General features: G+C 30.5%; 1 pseudogene; it reads right to left on the bottom strand.

Annotated features, from left to right (window-relative positions):
• Window positions 1-1,170: 1,170 nt before the first annotated feature.
• Window positions 1,171-10,685, bottom strand: LOC149149079 (GDP-L-galactose phosphorylase 1-like; annotated as a pseudogene).
• Window positions 10,686-10,743: the final 58 nt, after the last annotated feature.

Genomic DNA, 10,743 nt, shown 5'->3' with positions numbered 1-10,743 from the left:
TCCAATTTCTTAACTCGCTTTCTTATCCAATGTTGTTTTTGTGTTTTTTTTTTATTATTCCTTTTACTATACTCTTTCTTTTTCTTTTTCTTTTTTTTTTTAAATTATTTTTACTATATTATATTCATTATATTTTATAGTTAATATTTAATTATTAAATGCTATTATTATTATCTATTACTTAATAAATGCTTTTTTGGTAGGTAGGATTTGAACCAGTGACCTATCACAAGGAGTGCCTTAACAGTGCACCCATTCACCGTCAATCCAAAGCCCCATGGGCTTATCACTTAATAAACATTATTTTAATTATGTTGGTTCAAATCTATATTTCTAAAAAATATCAATTCGAATCAATGGTAAATTTCATTATATATATATATATATATATATATATATATATATATATATATATATATATATATATATATATATATATATATATATATATATATATATATATATATATATATATATATATATATATATATATATATATATATAAGTAAAGAGCTTTACTTCACATTCATACCCTTCTAGCGTACTAACTAGCTTGGAAATTTGGAAATGGATGGTGTGAATGTAGGTATGGATGTTTTATTGAATGTGATGGTTCTCTCGCGACGATATTTTTTTAAGATGCAATGAACCCATAACTTTGACTTGTTCTGCTGGCAAGAGTAAAGACATTCTTTAGTGAAATGTGTGAAGAGGTCAATGAGCATTGCCTTTATTGAGAATTGAAGTGATGTTGATTAGTAAAATGACTATGTCAACTAGATTTAGTTGTTTCATATGCATTTATCTTAAAAGCATCACCCCACTATTCTTAGACTTCAGTGATACTCTCTTTGTGGGTGCTTTTTTTTTTATGGGAAAAGGAATGTTAAGGTAATAAGTTTAACAAATTCGTTCCTCATGCCAATTTTCATAGTTTTGAGATATCATAGTTGTAATCATATGTCTATAGTTACAAATTAGTTATCAACTAGAAAAAAATAAAAATGATACATATTCTTAGTGGCTTTATAATTATACATAAAAGCCCACATTCACACAGTCTCATAACAATACATGGAGCAAATTTGTATTGAATTCCATCTTTCTAACCACTGATTATAGTACCACAAAGGTATATTATACATGTCTTCACCAAAGGTACGACAATGTTCATAACTGATATGCTTCTAAGCCTAAAACATCGAACACCAAAATAAGCCATTTATTTAAACATTTCTGAGACTATTTTCAAAAACTTGTATATAGGGGTACCCTCTTTTTGCAATCAACTTACCATTTAAGTTTTTAAATGCATTCATGTTTTTCCACATAGAAGGATTAACTTGAGTATCTAATATCTCTTGGTCCACTTCTCCCAAAGCTTGTTTTTTTGCATAATGCTAGTTACATAAACAATTTGAAGATATTTAGTAATATAAAAAGGGATTCTATACTTTATAAAAAGAAACAAGTATCAACACAACCATCAATGCAAACTACACTACTACATGAGGGAGGAACAAATATTGGTAATATTCCATTACAATATACCTGAGGAAATGAAAACATTGTTTTGCAGCAATTTGCAATGAGAACATTGTATGGTATGTTGTTACGTTGAATACAAATGCAAGCACTACCAACAACATCAGAGAGATCCTCCAAAGTGTTACCCCCTTCAGAAACCAGGCCCCTCACAGGATAGTCAAGAAGCTCCAAGATATTGTCCCCACCTTCTTAGACTTCCATGGTACTCCTTTTGTGGGTGCGGGAAAGAACGTTAAGATAATAATCATTCCACATTGATTCATCACGTCAAATTGTACAATTTTAGGATATCACAGTTGTAATCATATCTCTACAGTTCAAAATAAGTTATTGAATAAAAAAATTAAAACGATGAATTATTTAACCTTTTATTTATGTTCAAAAGTTGCACCAAAATAGTTTCAATGAGTAAAGAGTCACATGTTGCAACTAAAATAGTGCACTTAAGTGGAAGTGTAGATGGTTTATAGTTGCAAAAGATTTGAGGTTGTTGTAACCAAGATGAAAATTTGGATTTCCAGCCTTGAAAACCAAATGAAATGGTAACGATAAGCTATCATGGCAAATACATTGGGGAAAGCATTCCAATACTCTAGGCACAGTTACCACATGCCGCTATTAAATTGGATTCACCTATAGTATAGAAAAGAATATCATCAGAAGTGCATCAATGAACAATAAAAAACCCCAAACATTGCATGAAAAGGTGTTTTCATAATCGTTATTTCTAATTAAATTTATGGAACACATATTTGGACTGTTAAAGGCGTGAAGTGTCTCATTCCACCCCACTTTCGTGAAGTTGAATTTACTGGGATCGAAGCCCTGCAAGACCTTCTACACTTGAAATTCAGTAGGGAATTTCTTAAGATGAGGTCCTTCATTGAGTTGAGTATTGAAACCATATTTGTCTGGGATGATCTACAATTTATTACCCTTGCATAGTCTGTGGATAGAATCCATGTTAAAACGTGTCCTTAAAAATATCACCCAAAAAGGCATAACCAAATTAATGTATGTTCAATAGGAAATTTCAAGAGTTTGCATCAAATTTTGCACTTTGAAATTTTATATGTTCCTACAATTTTCCATTCTTTCAATGCTTTTATGGGATTCAATATTTTTAGTATGTATTAGGTTCTTGTATCTAAAAAGATTCCAACAATTCTTAGTAACTCTTAGAATAGATAAACTGCTTATTTACACAGCAATGAATATAAAGGGTGAAAAAGTAAAGAAAACAAAAGAAAACAAGTGTATTAGTCTCACCTCATAAAACCCAATAGAATTCCACAGGAGACTGACATTCATGCGAACAATGGAGAAATTGGAACAAATCACAAATTTTACAAGCTTAAAGAAATGTAAATGTGAAGGCTAGATATAACTCGTAAAATGAAGAATAATTTTCATTACTATGGTCATTCCAAAATGTAAGTCTATCAATGTAGTAGCTGCATAGAAAGAAAACAAGAACTCCACTTCATAGATGAGAGAATTCACACATCTAACACATATTGTTCCCATTCCCCCAAATTCTGGGCAATGTTGTGACCTAGAATAGAAGTAAATGCAAATCACTCAAAATCTCTCTCTCTCTCTCTCTCTCTCTCTCTCTCTCTTTCTCTCTCTCAAAATCACTCAGAAATGTATATGTGTTAGAATTTCACATCAAATAAAAGGTTTCGATCTTAATGATTTGTAAACAACACTAGTAAAAAATCAAAAGAAGTCATCTAACGAGAGAATAAATATCAATAAACTTTAATATTACAAATTCTTCAATATGATAAAATGAAATAAAAGGAGATCCTCTACATTGAGATGAGGTGTTTGTCTTACATATAAATTCTTTGATAGAAATTTATGAGCTTGATATATATTCTCAGTAACCTTTGTCACTACTTTAGTGGTTTTTTGAACAGCTTCCTGATGATATTTTTGAGCTTTTTGGGCTCTATGTTTTCAAGGTTTTCAAAGATAATGATTATTTAAAATGTTTTGTAAAAGTCTAGTTAATACTACTCGCTATAAGTAATATATCAGCCCAATTTTAGGTAGTTATGATAGTATTTATATTTTATTGGAATAGTAAAAAGGAACCAAACTTTGTGAGAGCTAGCAAGATCTTCCACACAGATGTATGAATCCTTAACCAAGGGACAAAACAAGTGTGTTGTGTATAGAATCAAATGATAAAATCGTGTCTTACATATCCACTGAACTATAGTTTTGGTTAGTGGTTTTGCAATTATACATAAAATCCCTCATTTGGAGAGTCTCATAACAACACATGGAGAAAATTTGCGTCAAATGCCATCTTTCCAACCACTGAGTACATTACCACAATATATTATACATGTCTTCATAAAAGCTATGAGAATGCTCGTTACTGATATGCTTCTAACCCAAAAACTTTGAACCCCCAAAGAAGCCATTTATCTAAACATTTCTTAGACTATTTCTCAAACCTTGTATATAGGGGTATCCTCCTTTTGCAATGAACTTACCATTTATCTTTTCAGACATAACAATATTAACTTGAGTATCTAATGTATCTTAGTCCACTTCTCCCAAAGCCTGTTTTTCTACTTAGCATTAGTTATATACACAATTCGAAGATGTTCAGTAATATAAAAAAGGTTTATACACTTTATTAAAAGAAACAAGTCTCAACATAACCATTAATGTTAACTACAATGTTGCATGAGGGAGGAACAAATATTGGTAATATGCTACTACAGTATACCTAAGGAAAAAAAAAACCCTTTTTGCCACCAATTTACAATGACAACAGTGTATGGTATGTTTTTATCTTGAAGACATATGACAACACTACCAAGATCATTGGAGAGATCGTCTGAAGTATTACCTCCTTAAAAAAACAGACCCTCATAGGATAGTCAAGAAGCTCCATGATATTGACCCTGCCTTTCTCAGACCTTCATGGTACATTTTTTGGGTGTTTTTCAATGAGGAAAGGAATGTTGAGGTAATAACCTTTCCGCATTATTTCATCATGCCAATTTTCACAAAATTTAGATAACATAGTTGTAATCATATCTCTATACTTTAAAAATTTGTTATCGAATCGAAAAAACTAAAAAGAATGAGATATTTAACCTCTTCTTATTTCTATTCAAAAGTTCCACCGAAATTGTTTCAATCCAAAAAGAGTCAAATATCGCAACTAAAATAATGGAGTTAAGTGGAATTGTAGTTGGTTTATAGCTGTAAAATCTCAGAGGCTCTTGTACCCATGACGAGAAAATGGGTTCCCAGCCTCGATAACCAAATGAAATTCGAACAACAAGGTATAATGGTTAATGCATTTAGGCAAGCAGTCCAATACTCAAGAAGCACATTCTCACACTCAATTGGACTCACCTGCAGTATAAGAAAGAATAACATGAGAAGTGCATCAAAGTGCACTCAAAACAATGAAAAATTGCATCAAAAGGTGCTTCCATCCTCATTATTTACGCTTACATTTATGGCAATCAAATTTGGACTATCAAACATAGGGAATTTTTCCAAGTACTGAATTTTTTTTTGCTCACTTTCTTCAAAATGGAGAAACACCTCTTCCTTGCCTACTTTGGTGAAGTTGAATTTACTAGGGTCGAAGCCCTAAAGCACCTTGTCCACTAAAAATTTAGTTGGACATTTCTTAATATGACACCATTGATTCAGTTGAGAAATGAAACCATATTTTATAGGGATGATCTAGAATTTAATACCCCCACGTAGTTTGTGGATACAATCCATGTCAAAACATGTCCTTAAAAACATCACCCAAAAAGGCATACACAAATTAATCCATGTTGAATAGGAAATTTCAATAACTTGCATCACATTTTGCACATTGAAATTTTATATGTTCGTGATTTTTTCCATACTTTCAACGCTTCTATTGGATGTAATATTTTTAGTATGTATTCAGGTCCATATAAACAAATACCAACAATTCTAAGTAAATCTGACAACATTGCAACAATTTATTTACATACAAGTGAACAAAAAAGTTGAGAAAGTAAATGTCTTGATTTAAATCCTACAAAGTAGTGGGATACTTGTTCGCAAAATAGGGAAAACAAGTCTATCAATCTCCCCTAGTAAAAATAAACATAATTCCACATGAGACTCACATTCATGCCAACAATGGATAAATTGGAACATATCATAAATTTTGCAAGCTCAGAGAAAGGTAAATAGGAAGGCTAGATATATCCCATATAATGAAAATAATTGGCTTCATTGTGGCCATTCCAAAATGTAAGTCTGTAAATGTAGTAGCCGCATAGAAAGAAACAAGAACTGCACTATTCACCCATCTAACACATATTCTTACCACTCCCCTAAATTATGAGTAGTGAAAGAAAACAAGAACTCCACTTCATAGATCTGAGAATTCACCCATCTAACACATATTCTTCCCACTTCCCCAAATTATCAGTAGTGTTGTGACCTAGAATAGAAATAAATTCATATAACTAAAACTCCCTCTGTCTGACATAGAAATTTATATGTATAATAATTCCACCTCAAAGAAAAAGTTTAGAGCTTGATTGTTTGTACCAAAAAGAAATTAAAAATAAAATTGAATCAATGAATATTATTACATGTTTTTTCAAAATGTATTTATGTTTAACTAATATATTTATTCTTTTAATAATAATAATAATAATAATAATAAAAATAAAATAATAATTTAGTTATGTTTTATGATATTGAGATGTATAATGAAGATTTAATTATGATATGTTTATCAATGTTTACCAATATTTTAATTTATATGATCATCCTAATTTAATTATAATTAACTAAACACACTTTTCAATACTAAAATCATAGAACCATACATCTTTATAATTCATAGACTCGTTTAATTTATATGATCATCCGAATTTAATTGTAATTAACTACACACACTTTTAAATACTAAAATCATAGAACCATATAGCTTTATAATTCACACACTTGATTACCTACAGAACCATGGTGCAATTTGAAGAAAACAAAAAATTCCTATCAATTTCTTGTTTTCATATTTTTGTGTTGTATTCTTTCATGTGGGCATCATCTTAAATTAACCTTTTATTTCCTAAAGAAATTTACTTGTATTTTTATTTCCCTCTTAATTTATCATAAACTAATTAATTATAGAAAATATCATATCAACACATATAATGTTAGGTATGTGGTATTAAGTCGTGGTATTGGCCCATGGTAATATAAGAGGAGTTATTTACAAGTTAATAATTTCCATGATAAACTGAATAAATGAATATTGTTACATATTTTTTTAAATGTATTTATATTTAACTAATATATTTACTCTTTCAATAATAATAATAATATTAATTTAAAAATAAAATCACAATTTAGTCAATTTTTAGGATATTGAGATGCATAATGGAAATTTATCTTTAATATGTTTATCAATGTTTACCAACATTTTAATTTATATGATTATCCTAATTTAATTATAATTAACTCACCATACTTTTCAATACTAAACATAGAATCATATATCTTTATAATTCGCATACTCGATTACCTAGGGAAGTATGTGGCGATTTTAAAAATAAAAATGTTTTCCTATCAATTTCTATTTCTTGTTTTAGTACCCGTGTATTGTATTATTTCATGTGCACATAGCTTTAAATAAACGTTTCATTTCCTAAAGAAATTTAGTTGTATTTTTTCCCTCTTAATTTATCTTAAATTAATTAACTAAATAAAATATCATATTAATACATATAAGCTTAGGCATGTCGTATTGATAAGTAATGGTATTGGCCCATGGTATTATAAGAAGAGATATTTACAAGTTAATAATTTCTATGATAAATTGAATCAATAAATATTATTACATTTTTTTTCTTCAATTTATTTATGTTTAACTAATATATTTAGTCTTTTAATAATAATAACAATAATTTAAAATCACAATTTAGTTAATTTTTATGATATTGAAATATATAATAAAACGTATACTTATCAATATTTCTCAACTATATAATATATATAATTATTCTAATTATTACGCCGTAAGGCGTTCCCTCTGAGAAAGACATCCCTAAATTGTGACGTGTGCAATCCTAAGCCATTGATTATGTGTGTTAGATGATTGGAGTGTTTTCTGCCGTTGGTTTAATCTGTTTTTTTCATAGAAAAATGGTTTTTTTCCATGGTAATGGGCCATGAAAAGCCAGGACTGGCCTGCTGGCGCTTAGACTCTTCGCAGAGACTGCCTGCTGGCGATGAGACTCTTCTGCTGGCAATAAGACTCTTCGCAGAGACTCTTCATGTCTTTCTTCCCTGCATGCGTAGCCTTGTGCTGTTATATCAATAGCAACCTTGTGCGCATGGAAAAAAAATGACTTGTCTTGAGTTTGACAGAAACTTGGAAGAAAGTCGTTTCGGGGATTTTGTATTGTGAGAGAACAACGCTGTTTTGTGTGGAGTCAGGCGACAGAAAATGATGATGAACACAGATAGCCGATATGAAGCAATGGAGAAGGAAGAGAAAGGGTTTAATTGAATCTGTACCATTTTCAGAGAAATGAATTTTCAGTAGTGGTCGTTGTTACTGTCACAGTGAGTTCCTCGTATTCATAATTTCTTTCATTTGTTGTTATTGTTTGCTAAATACATTTTTATACCTTAAAAAATTAAGATTCATTGCCATACTATTCAGATCTTTTATGGTTCTTTATATAATGAATGAGATTGCGTATTGTCCATCTAATGGGTTAATGGTTGTTTGTACCTTCAGTCTGGTTATGATGTTAATGGGCTTTTTGTATCCTCTCTGTCTTTTGTATTCATCCTATTATGATGATAACTATTATCGGTTTGAAATAACCCACTGTCATTTTCAGATTGAAAATGCGAAAATCCATTCTCATCTTTCTCCTTTTTTGGTTGAGGTACCATTGATTTACAAATGTATGCCCTAAAAAGTATGTACGATTAATGTTATTCATGAGGAGCAGTTATAATTAATTAGGTTCGGTTTTTGTTTACTTCTAATCAGATCACAGGGTATGTTGGAGTGATTTTGCTTTCCTTAGTTTTGTGTTGGGGAATATTTCTTTCACTGTTGGAGTGAGTTTGCCTGCCCTAGGTGTTGGAGAATATTTCTGAACGAAAACTGGGTTAACTTCTTGAAACATTTGGGAGAACACTTCATGTTCAATTAAAGAAATTGTTTATTAATTTTTTTATTAAATTCTATATATAATTTCAGATCTTTATTGTACAATTTATAAATATATAGTTTATCCAAGGCTTTAGGAGTTAAAAGGGCACTAATAGATATAGCTTTCTGTAAAGTTAATTCAACTCTGCACACAATAAAATTGACACAAATTTCTGGAATTTAATGGTCTATCTTATGTAACTCTTGCTACACAGGTTTGATTTTTGCAAATTTATGTCACCACATTGCATCCAGTCAATACATAGGAAAATATCATGCGATGAAGATTTAGGCTGCAAGATTTAGGTGTTGGGGAATATTTCTGAACGAAAGCTGGGTAAACTTCTTGAAACATTCGGGAGAACACTTCATGTTCAATTAAAGAAATTGTTTATTAATTTTTTCAGTAGTGGTCGTTGTTACTGTCACAGTGAGTTCCTCGTATTCATAATTTCTTTCATTTGTTGTTATTGTTTGCTAAATACATTTTTATACCTTAAACAATTAAGATTCATTGCCATACTATTCGGATCTCTTATGGTTCTTTATATAATGAATGAGATTTCGTACTGTCTATCTAATGGGTTAATGGTTGTTTGTACCTTCAGTCTGGTTATGATGTTAATGGGCTTTTTGTATCCTCTCTGTCTTTTGTATTCATCCTATTATGATGATAACTGTTATCGGTTTGAAATAACCCACTATCATTTTCAGATTGAAAATGCGAAAATCCATTCTCATCTTTCTCCTTTTTTGGTTGAGGTACCATTGATTTACAAATGTATGCCCTAAAAAGTATGTACGGTTAATGTTATTCATGAGGAGCAGTTATAATTAATTAGGTTTGGTTTTTGTTTACTTCTGATCAGATCACAGGGTATGTTGGAGTGATTTTGCTTTCCTTAGTTTTGTGTTGGGGAATATTTCTTTCATTGTTGGAGTGAGTTTGCCTGCCCTAGGTGTTGGGGAATATTTCTGAACGAAAGCTGGGTAAATTTCTTGAAACATTTGGGCGAACACTTCATGTTCAATTAAAGAAATTGTTTATTAATTTTTTTATTAAATTCTATATATAATTTCAGATCTTTATTGTACAATTTATAAATATATATTTTATCCAAGGCTTTAGGAGTTAAAAGGGCACTAATAGATATAGCTTTCTGTAAAGTTAATTCAACTCTGCACACAATAAAATTGTCACAAATTTCTGGAATTTAATGGTCTATCTTATGTAACTCTTGCTACACAGGTTTGATTTTTGCAAATTTATGTCACCACATTGCATCCAGTCAATACATAGGAAAATATCATGCGATGAAGATTTAGGCTGCAAGACACATTAGATTTATATCCCCTATTCAGTTTCTATGCTATGTACATCATCAGACTGGTTTCGTATTTTCAGAAATCCCTCTTCTCCTTCAGAGAATGCAGCATCATTTTTTCCTCCATCACCATTGTTGTATTAACGACATTGGCCAATACACAGCACTGTCCTGATTCCCAATGTCTCCAGACTATATATATAAAGCAATTGGAACTAATACTCCAATCCATTATATAGTAGGTGATTTTGTAAACTAGAAGCAGAAAATGCAAACAAGTAAAACTAACTGAGGAAAACCGTGTTCCTACAGAAAGATTGATCAAAATTTTGAATTTAGCTTGTTTTGAAAGTTTGAAGTTTTGAACTCTTATCAACCTACAATATAGCTGCTTATTGATGGATGCATCCTAGCAAGGCTTGTCTTCCCTGTAACATCAAAAAAAAAATTGTAAGTGTACCATTTTTAAATTTATTTTACTTTACCCTAATGTGATGCATAAATTCAAATTCCATTTTTATCTATTCAATTGGACATTATATTTGTTTTGTCAGCCTACTTGATTTAAAATGTCTGTCTCTTACCTTTGCGAAAGCTCCATTCATAGAGTACTCGACACAAGATCAGAAAATAAGATGCTGCGTCTGTGACTTTCTCCTGGTA

This window comes from Pinus tabuliformis, chromosome 9 (assembly GCF_031772625.1).
Source record: "Pinus tabuliformis cultivar Carrire ecotype Pingquan chromosome 9, CPIR1, whole genome shotgun sequence".
NCBI lineage: Eukaryota > Viridiplantae > Streptophyta > Pinopsida > Pinales > Pinaceae > Pinus > Pinus tabuliformis.
This window is presented reverse-complemented; position numbering and strand designations above follow the sequence as displayed.